Raw genomic sequence first — 14,838 nt, 5'->3', positions numbered from 1 at the left:
AAAATGTAATGTTATTACTAAATGGTCAACAAGTGCTATAATTTAAGGTACAATTACCAAAAGAAGAAAATATGTCTTGTTTTATCAAAACCCTGTCAGGATAAGGGTAATATATTACCTTGCACGTATATTTAGCTGTGTGTAGTTTTGAGTGAGCCAAAGGTTTTGGATAATATATCCCAACAACCTGGGTTCTTTCAGTGTCTATCAGCTGGTTTTCAGTTAAGCAGAGGAGCAAAGGACAAATGGACCTGGAGAAGAAAGGTTGCTTTGAGGAGAGCAGAAATTTAGAACAACAACAACAAAAAAATGTTGTTCAGAATAAAGCAGTTTAACAAAATGCATTTTACTAGGGGTAAAGATTGCCTCCTAGCTTTGGTCAGTGATTTGCTATCTGCATTGCCTCACGGGTCTGTGGTGAGTAGCAGGATACTGGAGAGTGGCAGAGAAAGCCAAAGAGAAGGGAGAGACTGGGTCTCAGTATATCCTTAAGGATATACCTACAATGACAACTTCAGTCCCTAGATGCCACCCCTATACAGTTCATATCAATCAGTGTCTCTGTAGGTAGCAACCCAACCTTCACCAGCACCCATGGGACTTTAGAACATTACAGAGCCAAACTGTAGCACAACTCAGAACAGCTATTCTGCAGATTTCAGCAAGGCTGCCACTGACTGTAGGTATGACTGTTTTTGCTGCCCCTGTTTATTCTCCTAGAGGAAAAACCCCAACAGTCAATAGACATTGATTCTTCCTATTCGATGCTGGCCATATTCTGAGGCACGATTCAAGTAATTACTGAAGGAGCACTTCTTACTACTTTAGTGCAGTGTTCACATAGCATCTCCCATCACTAAAACATTAATTAGCACTACCCCATTTACATTCTCAAACATGTCTTGATACTGAAGTAAGGATGGTACTGACATGTTCATACCAGCAAGGCCCATGGCATATATGCTCTTGGAATAGCACTAAAATTGACACTAAAATTTTGATACTTGAGGTGAGTAAATAGACACACACACACCCATTTTGATGTATTTTAATCATCTATCTCAATAACTAAATTCACTTCCAGGTTAGTAAAGTACTCAAATAATGACATAAATTAACAAACAAAAAAGGTTGCCTGTACTTCTTAATGTTTCCAAATAATTTAATATCTCCTTATGATATTATTTATATCTGTACACAGGTTTTGTATCTATCAACAAGTCCTTTTTCGCATTTATTTGTCTCAGTAGTACTGTTCTTGAGTCACTAAGTTACAGCGTTATTCTAAGATGTCAGTCGCTCTGAGCATTTACTATGGTTTTATCTATCAAGTCAGAAGCACTTAAGGGAGCAGGCTAAAATTGATTTAAAATGTTATAGTCATTTTCTAGCTAAATGGATGCTTCTCATGTAAAGATTAAAACTGCAATATCTAGGCATTTCTGTTTTTTGTAAAGATCATTTGTTAAATATTTATTCTTAACAGATGCCAATGGGACAGATAGAATGTAGCATTTGCAAGTAATCACAATTACTGCACACATTTGTATCTCCAGGCCCCAGTTAAGTTTGGATCTGGCAGTAATTTGGATAAAATGTGCTGTATTCTAAACACCATCAAATTTATATCACATTGAATAAATGCTTTCCTGAGTTTAGAAATATATACCAAGACAACCTTGTCAAGTCAATTTTACTTTTTCCTTCAAAATATTTACATTATCTCCCAGTAACTCGTTCCATGTCAATATATACAATTCCATTTCTATAAGGCTGACTTCGATTTCTGATTTAAAATACAATTTCTTGCCTAAACCATCCCTTTAATGCCCCAATGTCATACTTAATGTCTGTCAAGTTGCCAGCATGTTCACAATGAGAAAATTAATATGGCTTAAAAGTACTCACATGACAACTAGAGACAAATATATCACCCACACCTGAAGTCTGTCTCCATAGAGAATATCATTTGGGATTTTATGGTACATTTGTGTAGTCATCTGGTTAGAGCCTCTCTTTCCACCTGGTGTCTAGTGGGCCAGGTCCAGGCTGTCTTCATTCATTGCTGCTAAGCAACTACAACTTGCCAGTGTTTTTATGAATTCTACTTGCTACAGTAACTAATCAGTGGCCAACATGTAAATAATAATAAGTGCCCTGTAATAAATATAGATGGAAAGTGATGGGAGTGTGGGAGAAGAAAAGGCAGGAGCAATAAAAAGGTTATTAAAGAGTAAACACATTAAACGTTTTAATGTTGAGTTTACCAGTGTAGGTAAGTGTGATTTGTATTCTCAGCCTGTCACACTTTCTCTAATACCTTGAGTTTAGTTATACATCTATAACTGGGGGTAGTAGTAGCACCTCTGCTCTAAGAGTATGGTGAGGATTGAGTGAAATCACACATGTGAAGGACTGGCACCATGACTAACAGTAATGTCTCACACATATTAGAAACCACTATGGTCATTATTGTTAGGCAAGGGAGCAAGATCAACAGCCCTAAGTATCAAGAAAGGAGGAGAAGAAGATGGCCTAGTCGGCCATCACTGATAAGAGGCCCCTTGGTAGTGCAAACTTTATATGCCCCAGTACAGGGGAATGCCAGGGCCAAGAAGTGGGAGTGGGTGGGTAGGGAAGCAGGGCAGGGGGAGGGTATAGGGAACTTTCGGGATAGCATTTGAAATGTATATAAAGAAAATATCTAATAAAAAAAAGAAAAAGAAAGGAGGAGAGTCAAAAAGAGTTGAGACGGAGTCAATCATAGGGCCAGAAATGGATGATAGGAGGAGGAGAGGGGTGAGATCAGCTGTGTGGAAGAAGAGCAACAGGCTAGGTTATTTAGGTTATAGAAAATCACTTGAGTTAGAAATACGTTGATGACTGCAAAGGCCCCTTGGAACATCACAGCGATACCCATGAACCAGAAGTGACTTATATGGGTCATCAGTGGGGGGGGGGGGGGGGAGCAGGGGTTCTGGCTTTATTAGTCAGGGTTCTCTATATCAGAACTGAATTAATTTATTTATCACCTGTTTCCCATGTAGCTCTCTCTCTTTGAGAGAAAAAGGTAGACGAAAGAAAGGAAGGAAGATATAAAGGGAAAAAGAAAGGGAGTTTATTAGAGTGGCTTACAGGTTGTAGCCCAGATACAGCAACATGAGCTATCTCCCCACAGAAATTCCAAGAATCTAGTAGTTGTTCAGTCCACTATAGGATAAATGTCTCAGCTGGTCTTCAGTATACACCAGAATCCCAAAACAGGCTCTCCTGCCAGTGAATGAGAGTGAGAGCAAGCAGGCAAGAAGAAAAGTCATTCCTTCTTCCGTGTTCTTTATATAGGCTGACACCCAAAGATGTGGCCAAATTAAGGGTATATTTCCTGCCTTGAAAGATCTAGATTAAAGGTGTGTCTTCCCACTTCAAATGATTTAATTAAGGAAAATCCCTTACCGGTGTACCCAGTCACTTGGATTTTAATTAATTCCAGATGTAGTCAAATGGACAACCAAGAACTGCCGTTATAATAAACTCATTATAATGAAAAAGTGAGAGCTGTTCTCCTGTTTCAGGGAGAGAAGTAGAGAGGATCAATTTATCACTGGGGATCAGAAGCAGCCACTTGTAGTCTCTGAGGCCCTTAAATTCCAAGCTGCCCTCTCTTCCCAAGTGAAGGCTGGGAATGAGCTGCTTTTCATGCTGACTCCGTTTGAGTTGAAGGCCATGCATATCAACACAGGGAACATGTGAAAGGCACCTCTGTGGCTCCTGCAGGTAAACTAGTAACAGCCCTTCACTCATCACATGGTTATTAAGCTGACCCGGGGTGATTTGTACACTGGTGCTGTGACTCAGCATCAGATAGAAGGAGCTGACACTCAGATGTCCTGGAGAAACAGTTTTACACCTCTAGCACATTTCCACCCTTATGGAATGGTCATAGGCCCTCTGGGCAGTCATATTCCCTAAAGCTGCACACACATGCTATTTCACTATGTGGTGAAAATCATTTTCTAAGGGCTTTCAGAAGGCTACTGGGGCAACAGGAGCTTATAAAACGTGCTTAGTGCTCCTTCTGATGGAAATGACATGTGCAATTACTATTCTCTGCACTCCTTTCTACATCCTGCCCTCCACCCCACTCCACCTTACCATCCCCCACACACCATCTTTTCAACCTGACTGCTTACAAATGAGAAGCCGGCTGCCATTCAGCCACCAGGGTCAGTGTAGCTCCTGACGTGGACTGACTTCTCTTGAGACTGACATACCATCCGTGCTAGCAGCTGACAGAAAAGACATGTACCTTTTCAGATTTTGTTGCACAAGAGAGATAAAAATGAAGTTGTCCAGCCAGGTTTAAGGAAGCCAGTTAAACAAAGGGTGTGTTGCATATGTTAATCTTGAAGTGTTTATTGATACTCGGTGGTGATACAAGCCAGCTAGATTTTATGAACACATTTTTCCCTTTATTTATGAGGGGCCTTGCCAAACTCACCTGTCTTTCTTTCTTGATTTCATAAAACAGCTATATTTTTAGAAAAATTTCCTGCCCTTCTAACAGTCAAATATTGAAATTCACCTGATATTTTATCCCTATATCTACCCCTAAACACCATAAATAATAATAATCCAGACCTAAAGCTAACATAAATTGACCTCAGTAGTGTTTAGAACTGATTTTTTTTTTTGAGGTTTTAGAACAAAAAACAACAATGAGTCATTTTTAGTGTTGACTGGTTTGGAGAACGGCAAGTTAGCTAAATCTAGGGCTGGTGTACAGTGGTCAGAAGATGTTCAGGAACAAGAAGGGTTGGGCCTCTGCCTTTCTTTCCTTTTGTCCTCTGTAAACCTGCCTTTTCTTGTTTACTCGCCCATGTGTATAAACCCAGTGAGGTGCCACACTGGCCTAGGGATGACAGAACTTTCCAGCTCCTCCCTCTTTTATACATTAGTGAAAAAGTGGGTACTGGGACAAGATGTAGATTCACTCACTCACTTCCCTAGGCCTTGCTTTCTGAGCTTAGACTTAGTCTACAAAGTATTTCCAGGTGCACTGTTGTGAAACGGTGATCTTGGATGAGGGAAAGGAGGCTCATTTAACCCTACACCCATCACCTTTGCAGTGGTGGTGGTGGTGGTCCTGGTGGTGGTGGTGGTGGTGGTGGCAATAGTGGCAGTGTTGCTCCTTGCTACCACTCCAATGTTCTGAGTTCCTGAATATGAAAGACACACACACACACACACTCGACCTTTATATTTTAATATGCCTTAAACAGCTCAATGGCTGTCCCACTTCCAAATCTTCATGTGTCTAATACTCTCCCCTCTGATATTCCTAAGTTATTACTTACTAAAACCTATGTTCTATCTTGGCTGCCCTGAACCCAGACCTGCAGCCCTCTTGGGCTGAGTTCCCCAGCACCTACATGACAGCTATGTTCTCTGCCCGGCACCTCCTAGACGTGACATCTACTCCTTTCCTGGTATGGCAGCTATCTCACTTCCTGTTCCTTCCTCAATTCCTTGCCCAGGAATCCTAAAATCCAGCCTCTGTCTCCCTGCCCTGCCTTTGGCCACCAGCAACTTTCTTTACCAATCAAAACCAATTGGCGGCAGAGTCCCTCAGCATCTTAAGTTTTTGAATGTGCTGATTCTCATGTAATTCTGGGGATCAAATCCACAACAGTCCTCCTTTGCAGGTTCTGATACATCATCCTAGAAAGACATATATTCTGCTTGAAAAAAAATTTTTAAGTTTTGAGGTGAATGTAAACTTTGGATAAACTTAGCATCTTGATAGACCTTATCCTGCCCCATGTGACTCTGCTTGTTTTATCTACTTCTGGTCTCCAGTTGTTTGAACTTTCCTCTTCTAGCTTGGTTTTATCCCTCCTGGGCAACCCTCAGGCAAGATTCATTTAACTATCCCTGGACTTTGTTAAGGTACTCATGCCTCATGAAATGTGAAGGTTCCTGTACTGCTAGAAGAAACAGCAGTAAACAATGAAATTTTCGAGTAGGCTATTGCAAATCTGCCAGGAGAATGTGGCCACTGTTATGACTCTGGCTTTAGGACTGGGTGTTAAAAAGGATCAAATCGTGCTTCTTGGAGATGTTCAAAACTGTGTATCAGACTCTTTTCCTCCTCTCTGCAATACATGCACATGCTCACATTTCCCATTCTGAAGGAGGAGGAAGAAGAAAAAGAGGAAAAGAAAAGAAAAGGGGATTTTTCTATTCTTTTTTTTTTTCTAAAGACTTGTTTTATGAGTACACTGTAGCTGTTTCCAGACACACCAGAAGAGGGCATCAGATCCCTTTACAGGTGGTTGTGAGCCACTATGTGGTTGCTAGGAATTGAACTCAGGACCTTTGGAAGAGCAGACAGTGCTCTTAACCGCTGAGCCATCTCTCCAGCCCCTGATTTTTTATTCTTAAAGAAAATCTTATAGCTCATATTTCCTGATAATTTATTACATTGTCTAGATTCTCTAGGACATACTGTAGGCTGATTTTTAGATGATTCATACGAGGAGTGTCTGAACCATTTGTATTGAGGTGCATATGCCAGGATTATAGGGATTTATAGAGTCTGTTTACTGGAAAAGTCAGAAAGGCTCAAGGTAAGCTAGCTGAAGTGCCCTCTCAGATCTGGCTGTTAGAATACTTGTTTCTGTGTGTGCTCTCAGGGCTCTGTGCAGTACTGCAGGTGGACTTTGGCTAACAGAGTCGTAGCACATGTTACAGCAACATTCTGCCCATTTTGCAAGAGCACAGTCTTCCCTGAAATATCTTTTCCAGGGCACTGACATGTACTTAGCAGATTACAATCACATGACTGCCCAGCGTCATGCCTGTCTGCTTCTAGTAAGATTGTTACAGAAAAGATATTCTCATTCTATTCTGTGTTAAAAAAAAAAAATCAGTATGGTCAGTACCTGTCGATATATGAATACTATATGAATCTGCTGCAAATGAATTGTTTCATTATTGAGAATATGTTTAACCTGATGTTAGATTTAAAGAACTCTCTCATGGAAAACTGAGGTAGCTCTCATCTTCAGAGTGATTTACATATGCATGCATGTTGTCTAACATCTTGAGCATAATAAGTAATGACTTTTGTGCTTTATTTTAAATTATAGGGCTGGGCATTGACTCATATGGCTAAGTGCTTAATGTATAAACTAGAGAACATGGGCTCAGATGCCTACAGCTACATAAAAGTTGGAGATGCAACACGTATCTGTAATCCCCAACCTTGGGGAAGCTTGGAGAGAGGCTGATTCCAGGGGCCTCTGGCCAACCAGCATAGCCAAGCAGTGAGCCCCAGCTTCACTGAGAAACCCTGTGTCAAAATGAGAGACAAGGCAAAAGAAGAAAATATGACATTGACCTCTGACCTACACACAAAAGTGCAGAAACCCACATGAACTCACACATACACACACCATATATAATAAAAAAAAAGTTTTATTGCATTATGATCAAAAAGATACATAATTTCAATTTATCTGAATTTGTTAACATTTAAAAAAATACTTTTAGTAAATAGACTTAGATCACATTCTTCTTTCCCTTTCAATGCCTGCCATACCTTTCATTTTTTATCATATTCTTTAAAATTTACATAATATTATAACAATAAAAATGATTATTATAAAAGTTGTTTAATATAAAACAATCGATTGAACAGTCTTATGAAGGTGCTTGTCTACAGCAATACTGAAAATACATATGTTTTCTCAATATAAACTTTAAATAACTCCAAATATATTAACTGTATATATTTTAAAATAATATATCACTATTATTTTTTAATGAACATAAATAGATAAAGTCTTTTTGTTTGTTTGTTTGTTTTGTCTTTAGTAGAGCTTAAAGTCTTGGCTCTTACTGTGGCACAAACACAAAATAAGAACAGTTTTTGGACATTGGAGTTCATTATACTAAGGCTGTACTTCAATGTCCCTCGCATCACTGAAGGATTTTACCTTCATAGTAGCTAAGCTAAGAGTTGACAGTTCTGCTGCACCACGGAGTGAATTGTAGGCACAATTTTTGGATACAGATTTCCTGCTATGGTCAAAGTTATTTGACTTGAGTGATTATCGTCATTCTCAGACCACAGGGAACAGGTTACATTCGTTTAAAAATTGGTGTGTGTATTAAGATGGTCTATCCATGAAGTCATTCATCAACTGTTTCAATGAAGAATGGTTCTGCTTGGAGGGTGGCACAGATTAGTTGAGGGTAAGATTCTGGTTCATTGGCTGTGATGATTTTGAAAAGTACTCATCTCAGAATAAGAGTAACTTATAAAGTCCTCTTCTTCAAAATTGATAAAATAATTATAAATATCAAGCAAAGCCTTCAGTCTCACTCTTTGCTGTTCTTTTACAAGCCACCTCCCAAGTTATTTGTCTACATTTCTTTTTGGCTGTGTAAATAATTTTGAAATATGTAAGCTGTTTTGAAAACCATAGTATAGTGTAAAATCAGCACATAAACAATCCTACTGATAGAGAGGCTGAGATAGGAGAAGCATGATTTCAAGACCATTATGTGATACACAGCAAGACCCTGTCATGTACAAACAAGCAGAAAGTGTATATGGATTGTACAATATTGGACCTATTTCTCCAATTACCAAATTAGAGAGACCACTGGATGACAGCCAACAAATTTCTAATTCCTCATACTTTTGGATTCAAATCAATTAGAATATGTTGGTAATATTAATTTTCATATTAAGAGATGGTAAGGAAAAGTGATTGTTACTTCCTGTTATTTTTGTTGTTAGAGGTGGAATTATGTTTGTGTGGATTTCTTGAAAGATTACTTTCTTGCTTTTTCTAGGGTGTAGATTCACTCCTTGTGTTGGTGTTTTCCATCTACTATCCTTTGTAGGGCTGGATTTGTGGAAAGGTATTGTGTAAATTTTGTTTTATTATGGAATATCTTGTTTTCTTCTTCGGTAATTGAGAGTTTTGCTGGGTATAGTAGCCTGGACTAGCATTTGTGTTCTCTTAGGGTCTGTATGGCATCTGCCTAGGATCTTCTAGTTTTCATAGTCTCTGGTGAGAAGTCTGGTGTAATTCTGATAGACCTGCCTTTATATGTTACTTGACTTTTTCCCCTACTGCTTTTAATATTCTTTCTTTGTTTAGTCCATTTGGTGTTTTGATTATTTTTTGATGGGAGAAATTTCTTTTTTGGTCCAGTCTATTTGGAGTTCTGTAGGCTTCTTCTATGTTCATGAGCATCTCTTTCTTTAGGTTAGAGAACTTTTCTTCTATAATTTTGTTGAAGATATTGACTGGCCCTTTAAAAAGTTCGGAATCTTCATTCTCTTCTATACCTATTATCCTTAGGTTTGGTCTTCTCATTGTGTCCTAGATTTCCTGGATGTTTTGTGTCAGGATCTTTTTGCTTTTTGCATTTTCTTTCACTATTGTATCATTGTTTTCTATGGGATCTTCTGCACCTGGGATTCTCACTTTTATCTCTTGTATTCTGTTGGTGATCTATGACTCATGATCTCTTTCCTAGGGTTTCTAACTCCAGGATTGTCTCCCTTTGTGATTTCTTTATTGTTTCTACTTCCATTTTTAGATCCTGGATGGTTTTGTTCTTTCCCTTCACCTGCTTGATTGTGTTTTCCTATAATTCTTTAAGGAACTTTTGTGTTTCTTCTTTAATGGCTTCTCGCTGTTTATCTGTGTTCTCCTGTATTTCTTTAAGGGAGTTATTTATGTCCTTCTTAAAGTCCTCTATCTCCATCATGAGAACTGATTTTAGATCTGAATCTTGCTTTTCTGGTATGTTGGGGTATCCAGAACTTGCTATAGTAGGAGAATTGGGTTCTGATGATACCAAGTAACCTTGGTTTCTGTTGCTTTTGTTCTTATACTTGCCTCTTGCCATCTGGTTATCTCTAGTGTTACCTGCCCTGGCTGTCTGACTGGAGCCTGTCCTTTCTGTAATCCTGGTTGTGCCAGAACTCCTCAGAGTCAAGCTGTCTCTGTGACCTGTGATTCTTGGATCCTGTGATCCTGAGATGCTGGGTGTGTCAGAGCTCCTGGAAGTCAAGCTGCCTCTGGGACGCTGAGATCCTGGTGTGATCAAGGTCCTGGGATCTTATGATCCTGGCCATGTTAGACCGCCTGAGAGTGGAGCTCCCAAGGTCTGCTCAGGGCACCGTCCCAGACAGATCGGAAGGAACCTGAGCCACTGGTCTCGTGGAGGTCCTGCATGCCTGGGTCCCACTGGTCCCATTTACTCCCAGTGTTGGGACAGATGTTGTGTCCTCCTCACCTCTGATCCTATGATCCTGGGCATGTTAGGGCGCCTGGAAGTGGAGCTGCCTCTGAGTGTTGTGGGGCTGGCTTCAGAGTTTATGCCCAAGTGCTCAGGGCACTGACCCAGACCTAGATTCTTATTCTTGACTGGTGTGTGTGTGTGTGTGTGTGTGTGTGTGTGTGTGTGTGTGTGTATGTGTGTGTGTTTGGCAGCGGGTGGTGGTGCTTGATGAATTTACAGGAAAACATCACTTCCTTAGGGCAGCTGAGTTTAAATACCTACCACCTGACTGTTGGTATAGTAAGGATTCTTGCAAAAACAAATGTGTCAGAAATGTCTTATGAAGTTACTTTGTATGTCTTAATCCATGCAGAAGGATTTGCACCTTATTCAAGATGACCAGTAAAGCATCGAGAAGATAAGATGTTTAGGAAATGTCATCTGGTGGTGTGGTAGTGCCATGTCAGTGCCATTGTCAGTTTCTGGAATTAGGCAGATTCCTTTTACAGAGAACATATTAATTGCCTGTGGTTTATGCTATTAGTTTAGTGCATCCAGGAGGCAGATGAGGACTTTAGCTTCAGAGAATTTGTAGACTCTTGGGGAGACTGGATATCTGTATGCCTAATATAAATGTCCTGGTAAAGGTCCTAAATATGCTTGGGAAGCATAGGGAAGACATTTTGAAGCAAGAAGCTTCAGGATACATCAGTGGAAACATCATCTTAATTAGATCCTTTTCAATTACAGGCAGCAAAGAGGTGATCTTTCTCAGGCCAACCCAGTGAGGTTTCCTACACACACACAACTCCCTGGAAATGGGAAGGAAGAGAGCAGGCCGCAGGAAGAACCATACAGTCCTGGTAGCATAAGAACACAGGCCAGTGTCAGTTGTCTTCTCCGGGGATCTGTACCTACTTGTCTTCTTGTCTTTGCCTCCACAGTAAAGGCCAGATGCATGTGAATCCCCATCTTGCCTCTAGGGAGAAAAGATACAGTTTGCTTCTCTTCATTAAAGAGGGAGTGACCTCTGCTGCCAAAACAAATGTCAGCTATTCTTCAGGCAGCTTGTCAACCATGTCAACCAGTAGCTACATGTATTTGGGAGAATCTCTGGGTCCAATAGTCTGTAGCCGAAGAGATGAAGTAAATAGATTGATCCTTTTCAAACTTTAGCATGGGTATATGTAGTGGCTATTCCTGGTTATCAACTTGACTATATCCGGAATGAACTACAAACCAGAATTGGAGGACTCACCTGTGATCCAGGTCTTGAGGCTGGAAGACACAAGTTTCTGACCTGGATCTTGGCATGGAGATCTTGAGGCATAGTGGCTATGAAAATCTTAGGCCCAGTGAAAGTAATGTATAAGAGTCACTCCAGTGGTACTTGTTTTGAAGGCAAGAAGGGGTCATGAAGGGCAGCTGAGGCTTGGCACTGTGAGAGGCCATGTAAGGCCATTGGTGAAGGTGCAGCCTCAGTTGCAATTGATGGTCCAGGACAGAAGGGGTCATGCAAGGATATGATGCTTGGCACCATGAAGAGAGCCTATGGGAGGCTATTGGTGAAGCCTAGTTGCAGCAGAAGACAGCAGTGTTTTGGAGATGCCAGTACCATGAGATGACCACCAAGGACAGCAGCAGCAGTGGAGTACAGGCAGCTAGAGTCTAGAAGACAGGTGTGTGCTACAAAGTGCAGAGCTGGAGAAGTGACCCAAGCCATTGGAGGAATCCAGAAGATTGTGAGCTGATCCCAGACATTGGACATTTAGAGTTTAATTTTTCTTTTGGTTGTGACTGTGCCCTGATATTTTTTCCCTCTTGAAGTAAGAAGGTAGTTTAGTAGAGCCCATAGTTAAGAGACTTTGAATTTTAAAAGAGACTGGATATTTTAAAGGAATTGAAATTTTAATATGTAAGTACTTGTAAAGATTGTGGGACTTCTAAAGTTATTTAGATCTAGGGAGTGAATAAGAAAGTAAGGCTTACTAGTGATGTGTTTGTGTGTCAAGTTGACAAGGGGTCAATTGTACTGGCTGGTTTTCTGTGTCAACTTGACACAAGCTAGCGTTATCACAGAGAAAGGAGCCTCCCTTGAAGAAATGCCTCCATGAGATCCCGCTGTAAGGCATTTTCTCAATTAGTGATCAAGGTGGGAGGGCCCAATGTGGGTGGTACCATCCCTGGGATGGTAGTCTTCAGTTCTATAAGAAAACAAGCTGAGCAAAACAGAGGAATCAAGCCAGTAACATCCATTCATGGCCTCTGCATCAGCTCCTGCTTCCTGACCTGCTTTAGTTCCAGTCCTGACTTCCTTGGGTGATGAACAGCAATGTGAAAGTGTAAGCTGAATAAAACCCTTTCCTCCCCAACTTGCTTCTTGGTCCTGATGTTTTGTGTAGGAATCGAAACCCTAAGACAGTATGAAACACCTGAAGAGACTCTTGGGAAATTAAAAATTAAGCTCTTGACTCATTACATATGGGCTTTCATGAGCTCTGTGTTTCCAACAAACTCCCAGGTGGTGCTGATGTCGTTTGTCCTCTTATTTTCCTTGAGTAGTGTGTTAGTGACCTCTCTCACTGCTGACAAAATACCTGCTGTGCAAGAGAATACAGCCCATCATGCTGGGGACGGTGGCCACATTGCATCAGCAATCAGAAAGAAGAGTGGACAGGAAGTGGGGCAAAGCTGTAATGCTTCAGCCCTGCCACAGTGACCCACTTCCTCCAATGAGGCTTCACCTAAAGGCTCCACAACCTTCCCCAACAGTGCCCCCATCTGGAGACCAGGTGTCACATCTCACATTCAAACTGGTCCCAGTGGGAAGGAGTGGGTATGGTGTGTCTGTGTGAAAATAATTTTATTTCAGAAGGCAAACTCCATGTGGCAGGCCTGTGGTTGTGAACTGGTATCTCTTGAAGGCAATAACTGAACAAGGAGCAGAGGAGTCAGCATTGCCATCTGCATTTATGCAAGACTGATTTTAAATGTGGTTCAGGTCATAATGAATAAGGCACCATGGCATCTTCAGACAAAAGCCAGTTCAGTAACTACTCAGGGATATTCTCTGAGTGCCAAAGTCACTATACTTCTGTATTATTTTAGCTCAGTGTGAATTTTTATTATTCATAGTTACTTCAGATCTTGCTTTACAGTGGCTCTCTCAGTTCGTCTCCACATCTGCATTGGTAAGAATTAGTAAGACCTTTTTGTTGGGTGCCACATTCTTCGGTTTAGACCCCAGGTGCCAGACTCCTTCATAATGGTACCTTAAGATAATCACATATTGATAACTATCATTGCTCAAAAGCTGTAGATGTGATAGTTCAACTTTTGTCTACAGGGATCCTTGAGCCATTGTAGTGTCCCACCTATGTGAAGTATCTCCTGGTCTCAGAGTTACATTACTTCTATTCACATACTTCTATTCACATACTATAAATCTGATTGGAAACCGTGCAGGGGGAGAAGAGAACTGTGTGTGTTTGTGTCTGTGCATCTCTGCGTACAACTTATGCAGAGTTCAACCTCATGCACCTTGTGTAGTTTTAGTTTTTGAGGCAGACTTTTCCTTGGCCTGGTGCTCCACCTTACTGAGTTAGGCTATACTGGCTGGCCACTTAGTCCCAGAACTACAGTTACAAATGGGAACAACCTCTGTGTCTGGTTTTGTTAAATATGGGTTGTGGGGATTGAACTCAGATCCTCAGGCTTGTTGTCCGATTTCCTTTAAAAGAGATCTTGCATCTTTTCGTCTGATAGCAAGAATGAGAAATACTGTGTGTGTGAAACGGAACACATCACTGCTGTTGAAAACAAAGGGAGGCATGAAAGATACCTTCGGTGTCAAGTGGACAACAGATGCTTGCTCCCAGTGATTCCATACATTGGCGTACACCACAAAGGCTTCCTTCTGTGGTGTTCTAGGTGTCGTCATCAGGATCACATACTGTTACCTCTCTAGCAGGACCATCCTGCTCAGTGCTGACTCAGCAGTGTGGCACTGGCACTGTGTTCTCCACTTGAGGAAGCACTTATAGGTAAAGCAAGCCTTTGGTAAGAAAAGCAGGAAATGACTAGAAAGTTGGCTCAGGGGACAAGTGAATTGACAAATGGTCAAAGTTTTTGAATTTGGTGCCTTTGGGATTTACTCTGTGCTTCAATGGGGAAATTTTTCATTCATCCAAATTGTTTTCAAAATGAAAATCTCTCATGTTTAATTAATGCCTGAGTAGTCTCTGACAACAAACTATCCTTGTCAAAACAGTTTTTTTCCTCTTTCAGTAGCAGAGTATTCCTATTTTACTGGGAATTTGTCTTGTTTGTTCTTGGGGAAATTATTATTTCAAATAATAACCTTTTAGCTAATTTCCCAACACATTGACATTATTAGCTTTGAAGCACTATGCTGGCTAATTTTTTTGTCAACCTGATACAGTTTCAGGTCATCTGGGAAGAAGAAACCTCAATTGAGAAAATTACTCCATCAGTAGAGCATTGTCTTCAATAATGCTTGATATAGCAGGGCCC

General features: G+C 40.7%; 1 protein-coding gene across 1 annotated transcript in view; it reads left to right on the top strand.

Moving 5' to 3' along the window:
* The window catches only part of Rnf217 (ring finger protein 217), a 107,839-nt gene that overhangs the window by 77,045 nt on the left and 15,956 nt on the right, over positions 1-14,838 (top strand). The window lies entirely within an intron of this gene.

The sequence above is a fragment of the Mus musculus genome, chromosome 10, assembly GCF_000001635.26.
Source record: "Mus musculus strain C57BL/6J chromosome 10, GRCm38.p6 C57BL/6J".
Classification (NCBI taxonomy): Eukaryota; Metazoa; Chordata; class Mammalia; order Rodentia; family Muridae; genus Mus; species Mus musculus.
Note: the sequence above shows the minus strand (reverse complement) of the source record. Positions and strands in the feature narration are given on the sequence as shown.